We start from the raw sequence: 8,110 nt of genomic DNA, 5'->3' as shown, positions 1-8,110 counted from the left end.
TAGCTAGATGGTTGTCTTCTCCTCATTGTGCTATCATGTTAGATCTTGTGAGCTGCCTATCATGATCAAGATCATCTATTTGTAATTCTACATGTTGTGTTTGTTGGGATCCGATGAATATTGAATACTATGTCAAGTTGATTATCAATCTATCATATATGTGTTGTTTATGTTCTTGTATGCTCTCCGTTGCTAGTAGAGACTCTGGCCAAGTTGATACTTGTGACTCCAAGAGGGAGTATTTATGCTCGATAGTGGGTTCATGCCTCCATTGAATCTGGGACAGTGACAGAAAGTTGTAAGGTTGTGGATATGCTGTTGCCACTAGAGATAAAACATCAATGCTTTGTCTAAGGATATTTGTGTTGATTACATTACGCACCATACTTAATGCAATTGTCTGTTGTTTGCAACTTAATACTGGAAGGGATGCTGTTGCCACTATTGATGTTGTTACTTTTTAGGCATAGATGCATGCTGGATAGCGGTCTATGTACTTTGTCGTAATGCCCTGATTAAATCTCATAGTAGTCATCATGATATGTATGTGCATCTCTATTTGTCAATTGCCCAACTGTAATTTGTTCACCCAACATGCTATTTATCTTATTGAAGAGACATCACTAGTGAACTGTGGACCCCGGTCCATTCTTTTACATCTGAAATACAATCAACTGCAATCTCTGTTCTCTGTTGTTCTTCACAAGCAAACATCGTTCTCCACACCATACGTTTAATCTTTTGTTTTCAGCAAGCCGGTGAGATTGACAACCTCACTGTTAAGTTGGGACAAAGTATTTTGGTTGTGTTGTGCAGGTTCCACGTTGGCGCCGGAATCCCTGGTGTTGCGCCGCAGTACACTCCTCCACCAACAACCTTCACGTGGCCTTCATATCCTACTGGTTCGATAACCTTGGTTTCTTACTGAGTGAAAACTTGCTGCTGTACGCATCACACCTTCCTCTTGGGGTTCCCAACGGACGTGTGCTTCACGCGTTATCAAGGTTCTACCTCATACTCTCCATGCAGCGTTGCGAATATATTCGCCAATTGGCTCAACGGTGTGGATCACAGGTTTAAGTTACTTATTAGGGTGAGAGTGATTGCCATTATTTGCTCGATTTGGCTATATAGAAATAACAATATTTTTAATGATAAAAATGCTTCTCTAATGCAGGTCATCAATCGGTGCACAACTATGCTTCGTTCGTGGCCGTCTCTATAGCGTGTGGAGCATCGCGACCTATTTACGGATGTGTCTACTCGATTGGAGGATACGGCAAGAGATATTTTTTCCATAATGGATGACATCGTAATCTTCGGACTGAACCTCCATCACAATAGGTGTTCATACAGTTGGTGTTCATACAGTTTACGCTTTTTACCTTTTTGGTCGTGACTTCTAAACTTGTACGGCTGTAGATATGCAGAGGATGGGTTTAATATTTAAACTTTTTAACTAATAAATCGTCTTTTATCGAAAAGAAAACCAGCTAGCTTGTGGATAAATCCACAAGTGTCGGGCAAATTGAAGTTACAACTCTCCGTCTGAAAGCGTGTTGGCCGTGAAGATAGCTGCTTCATCTAGCTTGTCATAAGCTGTTCGCTGCAGCCTCTTGCTCATGCTAGCATTGGTCCTAGTGTTGAGCCTCGGTGCTCATGCTCGTGGTGGTTCGTGTGCTGGGCCAAGCTCGTCATTCTAAGACAACTCATGTCGCAGTACACGGGACATTGTCCTGCACGTCATCTAGGACACCAGCCGTCTTGCCGAGTGCACATCCCAGACAGCCTTACCCACCTTTATTTTCACGACTGTTTCATCAATTTAAGTTTACAAAAGCAAACATACATATATACATAAGGCACAAATATAAATCAACTCATCATGTTAACCATAGTACACTATGGTGCATCATCTCATCAATCGAGATTTCTTTAATTTATCCAGGGTCGTGACAGCTCACTTCTGCTCGATGATGACATCTCGCCGGCAATTGTGAGCGAGAAGAAATTCCCAGCCAACAAGCAGCCAACACGTGGGTTCAATGTGGTCGGTAGCATCAAGCAAGCGTTGGAGAAAGCTTAATAGCCCATGAAATCTTTGTCAAACTGACTGGAGGAGGACCAACCTAGAGCGTGCCTTTTGGGCGCCATGATGGCATGAAGACTAACATCGAGAGGTGCAGCAATTTAAATTAGTGACACCATCTAATTGATTTGCTTATGTCCATCACATCATTCTTCTATTGGCAGGACCCTAGTATTAATTAACAACACATGTCTAACACATGCCCCTGGTTAGAAAAAAAACCTTATGCATCAATTCGTGGCGATGTAATCAAGTTTGCGACGGACCAGTCTCACGCTTTCACCCTTCCTTTTAGTATTTTAGTAAACGAAACGATGGGCACCGATGCATGCACGAGTTACGATTCCGCCCCGATGGCTTTCATCGATCAATCGACTCGAGTGAGTGAAACAAAAGGAGGCTATCGACCTAGCGAACGAAACAAACAGTGCTGTGGAGGTAATCCAACGCGTTCTTCTTTGTTTGTTTGATCCCTTGATAGATACACCGCACGCGCGGCAGTAAAAGATGGCTTGTTTGTTAGTTTGATCCCTTGATGGATACACTGCACGCGCAAGGGACGACCAAGAAAGAAAGAACACAGTCTGCCTTAATCAGTCGGCTCATTTTCTTGTACGTACGGCCGCGCGTGCGCAACATATAAAACAGGATTTAGTCAAGACGACCTCTTCTTCTTGCTAATTAATCATGTAAAATACGAAAAGTGTCTTTAGCACATGAGCTCCAGTGCTCCTGGTGCTATAAAATCATATTATTTGATTCCAAAAAATTTGAAATTAAATACCTGCATACATATAAACAATCCGAAGATACAGTAAAAAAATTGGAGAAAAATATATTATATTTTGAGCTATACAAAAAAGACAAATTTCTGACAAATATACGTCCCTATACGTACCCACAAATTTGTTTTTTTCCTGTAGCTCAAAATACAAAGCAACTTCTAGCGAAACTTCTCACGAGTATTCGGAACATATATGTGTATTCATGGAATAAATGTGATGATTTTTTGAAACATAGATACATAATTTTTTTAATATTTCAAAAACTGGGAGCACTGATGCTCATGTGCACCAAATGCTCACTCAAACTGTAAAATATGGATAAAATATCATGAGGAGCAATGCTGCCGCGGCCAATACTCAAGTTTACAACGGCAGCCATGGGAACATGTCAAACGCGCTTCCACAAAATCCTACCTATAGCTATAAGGTCAATAACGCCCCCCTGTGCTAATGGATCAAGACTACAAATAGCATCCCCGTTTCCCTCACATCATCTACATCTCTTTGCAATACATTTCTTTCTTTCCATCTTGCAGCTAGCTTGCTTGCTTGTCAGTTGTCACCATATCCAAACCAGCAGGCATTTCTTCTTATCAACGTCCAAGTGCACATGGCCACTATCTCTTGCTTGTCGCCGGCTACTCGTTGCAGCCTCCTGCTCACGGTAGCTGCACTAGTCCTAGTGCTGAGCCACGGGGTCCATGCTCATGGTGGTTACCGTGCCGGGTTGAGCTCGTCGTTCGACGATAGCTCATGCCCTAGTACACGAGACATTGTCCGGCGCGTCATCCAGGACGCCCGTGTCACCGACGCACGCATCCCGGCCAGCCTCATCCGCCTTCACTTCCACGATTGCTTCGCCAACGTGAGTTTACAAAACCACACATAACTGATCGCGTTGATCGATAGTACACCGGGGTTCATTATCTCATCAATCTAGACTGCTTTAATTTGTCCAGGGTTGTGATGGCTCGCTTCTACTCGATGACGACATCTCCTCGGGGATAGTGAGCGAGAAGAAAGCCCCTGGGAATTACAAGTCAGCGCGTGGTCAACGAGGTTGACAACATCAAGCGCTCATTGGAGAAAGCTTGCCCTAGCATCGTCTCATGTGCCGACATCCTCACCCTAGCCGCTGAAATCTCTGTCGAACTGGCTGGAGGGCCTTCATGGAGCGTTCCTCTAGGGCGCCACGATGGCACGAAGACCAACATCAATAGCGCCAACGATCTGCCCAGCCCTTTTGACCCTGTGGATATCCTTCAAGAGAAATTCAAGAACATGGGTCTGAACGACATTGACCTTGTTGCCCTTCAAGGAGCGCACACCTTTGGCCGGACGCAGTGTCAATTCACACAGCGGAACTGCACGGCTAGGCAGGATGAGGGGACACTAGTGAACCTTGATGCGGTCACTCCCGACGTATTTGACAACAAGTACTATGGCAACCTCCTTCGTGGGCGTGCCCCACTCTCGTCTGACCAGGTTATGCTGTCCGACCATGTCGCGGCGACAACTACTGCACCGATTGCTCACAGGTTCTCCGATAACCAGAAGGACTTCTTTAGAAACTTTGCAGCCTCCATGATCAAAATGAGAAATATAAGTCCATTAACAGGAAGAGATGGAGAGATTAGAAAGAACTGTCACCGGGTGAATAAGAAGTACTATTAAGGAACAAGATTCTATGCTCGGTGCTTGTATAAATCATTTTTTGGTTCGCTCTAAATGTAAAGTATTCATTACACCTTTCCGCAAAAGCTAATTGTAAATGTTACTACCTTGTTTTCTTACAAGACTATTTTAAAGAAAATATACATAGCACTACTAAATTGTTGTACTCCAATCGATTCTAAATATTTATCGCATCTTCAATAAATCTACACAGGTTATAGCCTATATTTAAATCTGCAACAAGTATTTCAAACAGAAGGAAGTATTGAATGTTCGAACGTTGTGTGAAAAACCGACAAGAGCAGGTAATGAGACCTATCACTTATGGAGTGTTATCATTAATATTTTTATTTTATTGAATACTTTCCCTTGTTTCAAAACCAATAAAAATGAATGCAAATGACCAATACAATTTCTTGGATCTAGTCTTTGGCTTAGATCATCTTGTTGGAAACCTCTTTGAACTCTGTTTCTTAATGAATACAAATGACAAGTCTTTTGTCTTGTTTAAAAACAAAATGAAAACATCAATACGATGATGGAAACAATTTCCAGTTGTCATAGAAGACAATTTTGGAGCTGACGCAAGCAAGTTCTAGCTATCTCACAAGGAGCAAAGCCCTTGATCGATTAGGTAAAAATTTCTAGGCGCGCTCGTATGATTTTAACCATTGTTCTACTGCTTGAACGATGAAAGGAAGGTTAACACGGTTGGATTTGGCCGGAGCTGTTTACTGGTAACAGTCTGATGTTAATCAGTCGTTGCATTTCCTCCGTCCTGCGCATGCAACATATGTAACACAGTTTCGTCGTGACGACAACTCCATCTCGTACTCCATCTCGCTAAGCATATAAAACACGGGATATAATAACAGATGATTCAACCAGGGTCCCTAAACTTTCCTGGGAAGTGGGAACGCACGTTAACATTCGATCGTCACATTTTCCTGTACGGCCTAACTAGCCACCAACAAGTGCTCTGTAATCATGTAATAAGTATATAATAAAATTTCGTCTGGACGACCTCTTCCCCCTGCCGTCGTCATCTCGCCCTGCCGTCATCATCTCGCACTTATTCACGCTGTTCATATGAACTACGGATAAAACAACATGAGCAGCCGCGTGAAAGCAATGCTGCGGCGGCCAATACTCAACTTGACAACATAACAAGTCAAACACACTTCCACAAAAAGCTTAGCTAAAAGGTCATCATTGGCGCCGTGCTAGTGGATTAATGCTACAAATGGCCTCTATTTTCTTTAACAAAAAGGAAATATATAAATACCGCGGTTATACCAATTACATCCAGCCTCTGCACCAATAAAGACATCTAAAATGCATACAACCAAAAAGAAAATAAAAAGGTAAAAATAAATAAATAAATAAATAAGGACCTGCCATGGTGATCAGTAACTCGTAGCAGTAGCACACCAACTACTACCAAAGATAGCATAAAAATAATAAAATATTTTCCAAAAAACAACGCCTTAGGTTGTCGCACGGAAACTTCAAACTCATTAATCGAAGAGAACCATCCAAAATGAACTCCTCCATTGTTGTTGCCCCCACTATCGATCCAACATTCATGTTTGACTAACACCATCTCCATCTTCCCTTTTATGGATCCAACAACTAGCTTGTTTGGGATGTGATCCTATCTCGACTCTTTGGGAGACTGGATGTACGAACCCAACCCCTGACTTTAAATCCTTACGAACGCGAATTTATGTTTCTATTTATACTTGAAGCCCACGCATGTCCTGGTACTCATATAATTTATCTTGAGAACTAGACTTTATTCTGTGTGCATCCCTAATTGGTGCAGAGGTTGTGAAGTGAAAATATCCCAATTTTAAACAAAAACCTAAGTTTTTGTATGGTATCTTTGTCGTGGGGTAATTCTTACCAAGGACAATCTTGCAAAACGCAATTGGAAGGGAAGTAAAAAAGTGTCATTTGCCACCATGATGAGACTACCAATCACTTATTCTTCCAATGCAAATTTGCTAGATCTATATGGTCGATCAATCATCTAGATAGATTCTACCTTCTACCCACCATGCAGCGTTACGAATATATTCACCAATTGGCTCAACAGTGTGAATCCTAGGTTTAAGTTACTTATTAGGGTGGGAGAGATTGCCATTATTTGGATGCTTAATTTGGCTATATAGAATGATAAAGTTTTTCACGATAACATGCTTCTCTTATGCATATCATCTACCGGTGCACAACTACACTCCGTTCATTGTCTGTCTCTATAGAGTGCGGAGCATCACGACTTATTTACAGAGGTGTTTACCTTGGTTGGAGGATACAACGAGTGGTATTTTTTCAACATTGATGTCAGCGTAATCTTTTGATTGGACCTCCATCACCATAGTCTTTCGTAATCTTTTCGGTTGTGACTTCTGGACTTGTATGGCCAGGTGCATCTTAGGTATGAAGAAGCTCGATGTGATGCTTAAACTTCTTAAGTAATAAAGTGTCCTTTATAAAAATAAGCAGCCAGTTTTTCGATAGATCCACTAGTGTCCGGAAAATTGATGTAGCAGATCTCCATCTGTACATGTGTTGGCCATGAAAATAGTTGCTTCATCTAGCTTGTCGTCAGCTGTTGGTTGCAACCTCTTTATCATGCTAGCATATGTTCTAGTGCTCATCCATGGCGCCCGTAATCATGGTGGTTCGCATGCCGGGCCGAGCTCGCCGTTCTATGACAACTCATGCCCCGATACAAGGGACATTGTCCTGTCTGTCATCTAGGGTGTCCGGGTTGCCGATGGGCGCATCCCGGCTAGCCTCGTCCGCCTTAATTTTCAGGACCGCTTCGTCAATGTGAGTTTAAAAATCACGCATACATGTATACGTAAGGCGCAAATATTAATCAACTGGTCGTATTAACCAGTACACTATGGTGCATCATCTCATCAATCCAGGTTTCTTTAATTTATCTAGGGTTTTTAGGGCTCACTTCTGCTCGATGATGACATCTCGTCAGCAATCGTGAGCGAGAAGAAAGTCCCAACCAACGGCCAGGAAGTGTGCGGGTTCAATGTGGTCATCAACATCAGGAGAGAGTTGGAGAAAGCTTGCTTTGGCATCGTTTCCTATGCCGACATCCTGACCCTAGCCACTGAGATCTCTGTCGAACTGGCTGGTGGACCAACCTAGAACGTGCCTCTGGGCACCATGATGACATGAAGACCAACGTCGAAAGCTCCAATGATCTTCCAGCCCTTTCTACTCTTTGGATATCCTATAAGAGAAATTCAGAAAGATGGGTCTCGACGAGACTGACCTTGTCACCCTTGAGGGAGCGCACACCTTTGGGCGGACGCAATGCTAGTTCATACAACGGAACTGCACGGCCAGGCATAACGAGGGCACGCTGGTCAACCTTGACACTGCCACTCCCAACGTGTTTGACAACAAGCACTACATCAACGTCCTACGGTGGTGTCCCCCGCTCCCATCCGACAAGGTTATGTTGTCGGATCCCATTGCGACAACAACCACCGCGCCGATTGTTCGTAGTTATATGGCTTCTAGGGCAAAATAG

The 8,110-nt window shown here is 42.9% G+C and overlaps 3 pseudogenes; all 3 read left to right on the top strand.

Moving 5' to 3' along the window:
• Positions 1-1,300: 1,300 nt before the first annotated feature.
• LOC127303590 (peroxidase 54-like) lies at positions 1,301-2,199 on the top strand (annotated as a pseudogene).
• Positions 2,200-3,382: 1,183 nt separating this feature from the next.
• On the top strand, positions 3,383-4,693 carry LOC127299967 (peroxidase 2-like; annotated as a pseudogene).
• Positions 4,694-7,128: 2,435 nt separating this feature from the next.
• LOC127303589 (peroxidase 2-like) lies at positions 7,129-8,110 on the top strand (annotated as a pseudogene).

The sequence above is a fragment of the Lolium perenne genome, chromosome 5 (genome assembly GCF_019359855.2).
Source record: "Lolium perenne isolate Kyuss_39 chromosome 5, Kyuss_2.0, whole genome shotgun sequence".
NCBI lineage: Eukaryota > Viridiplantae > Streptophyta > Magnoliopsida > Poales > Poaceae > Lolium > Lolium perenne.
This window is presented reverse-complemented; position numbering and strand designations above follow the sequence as displayed.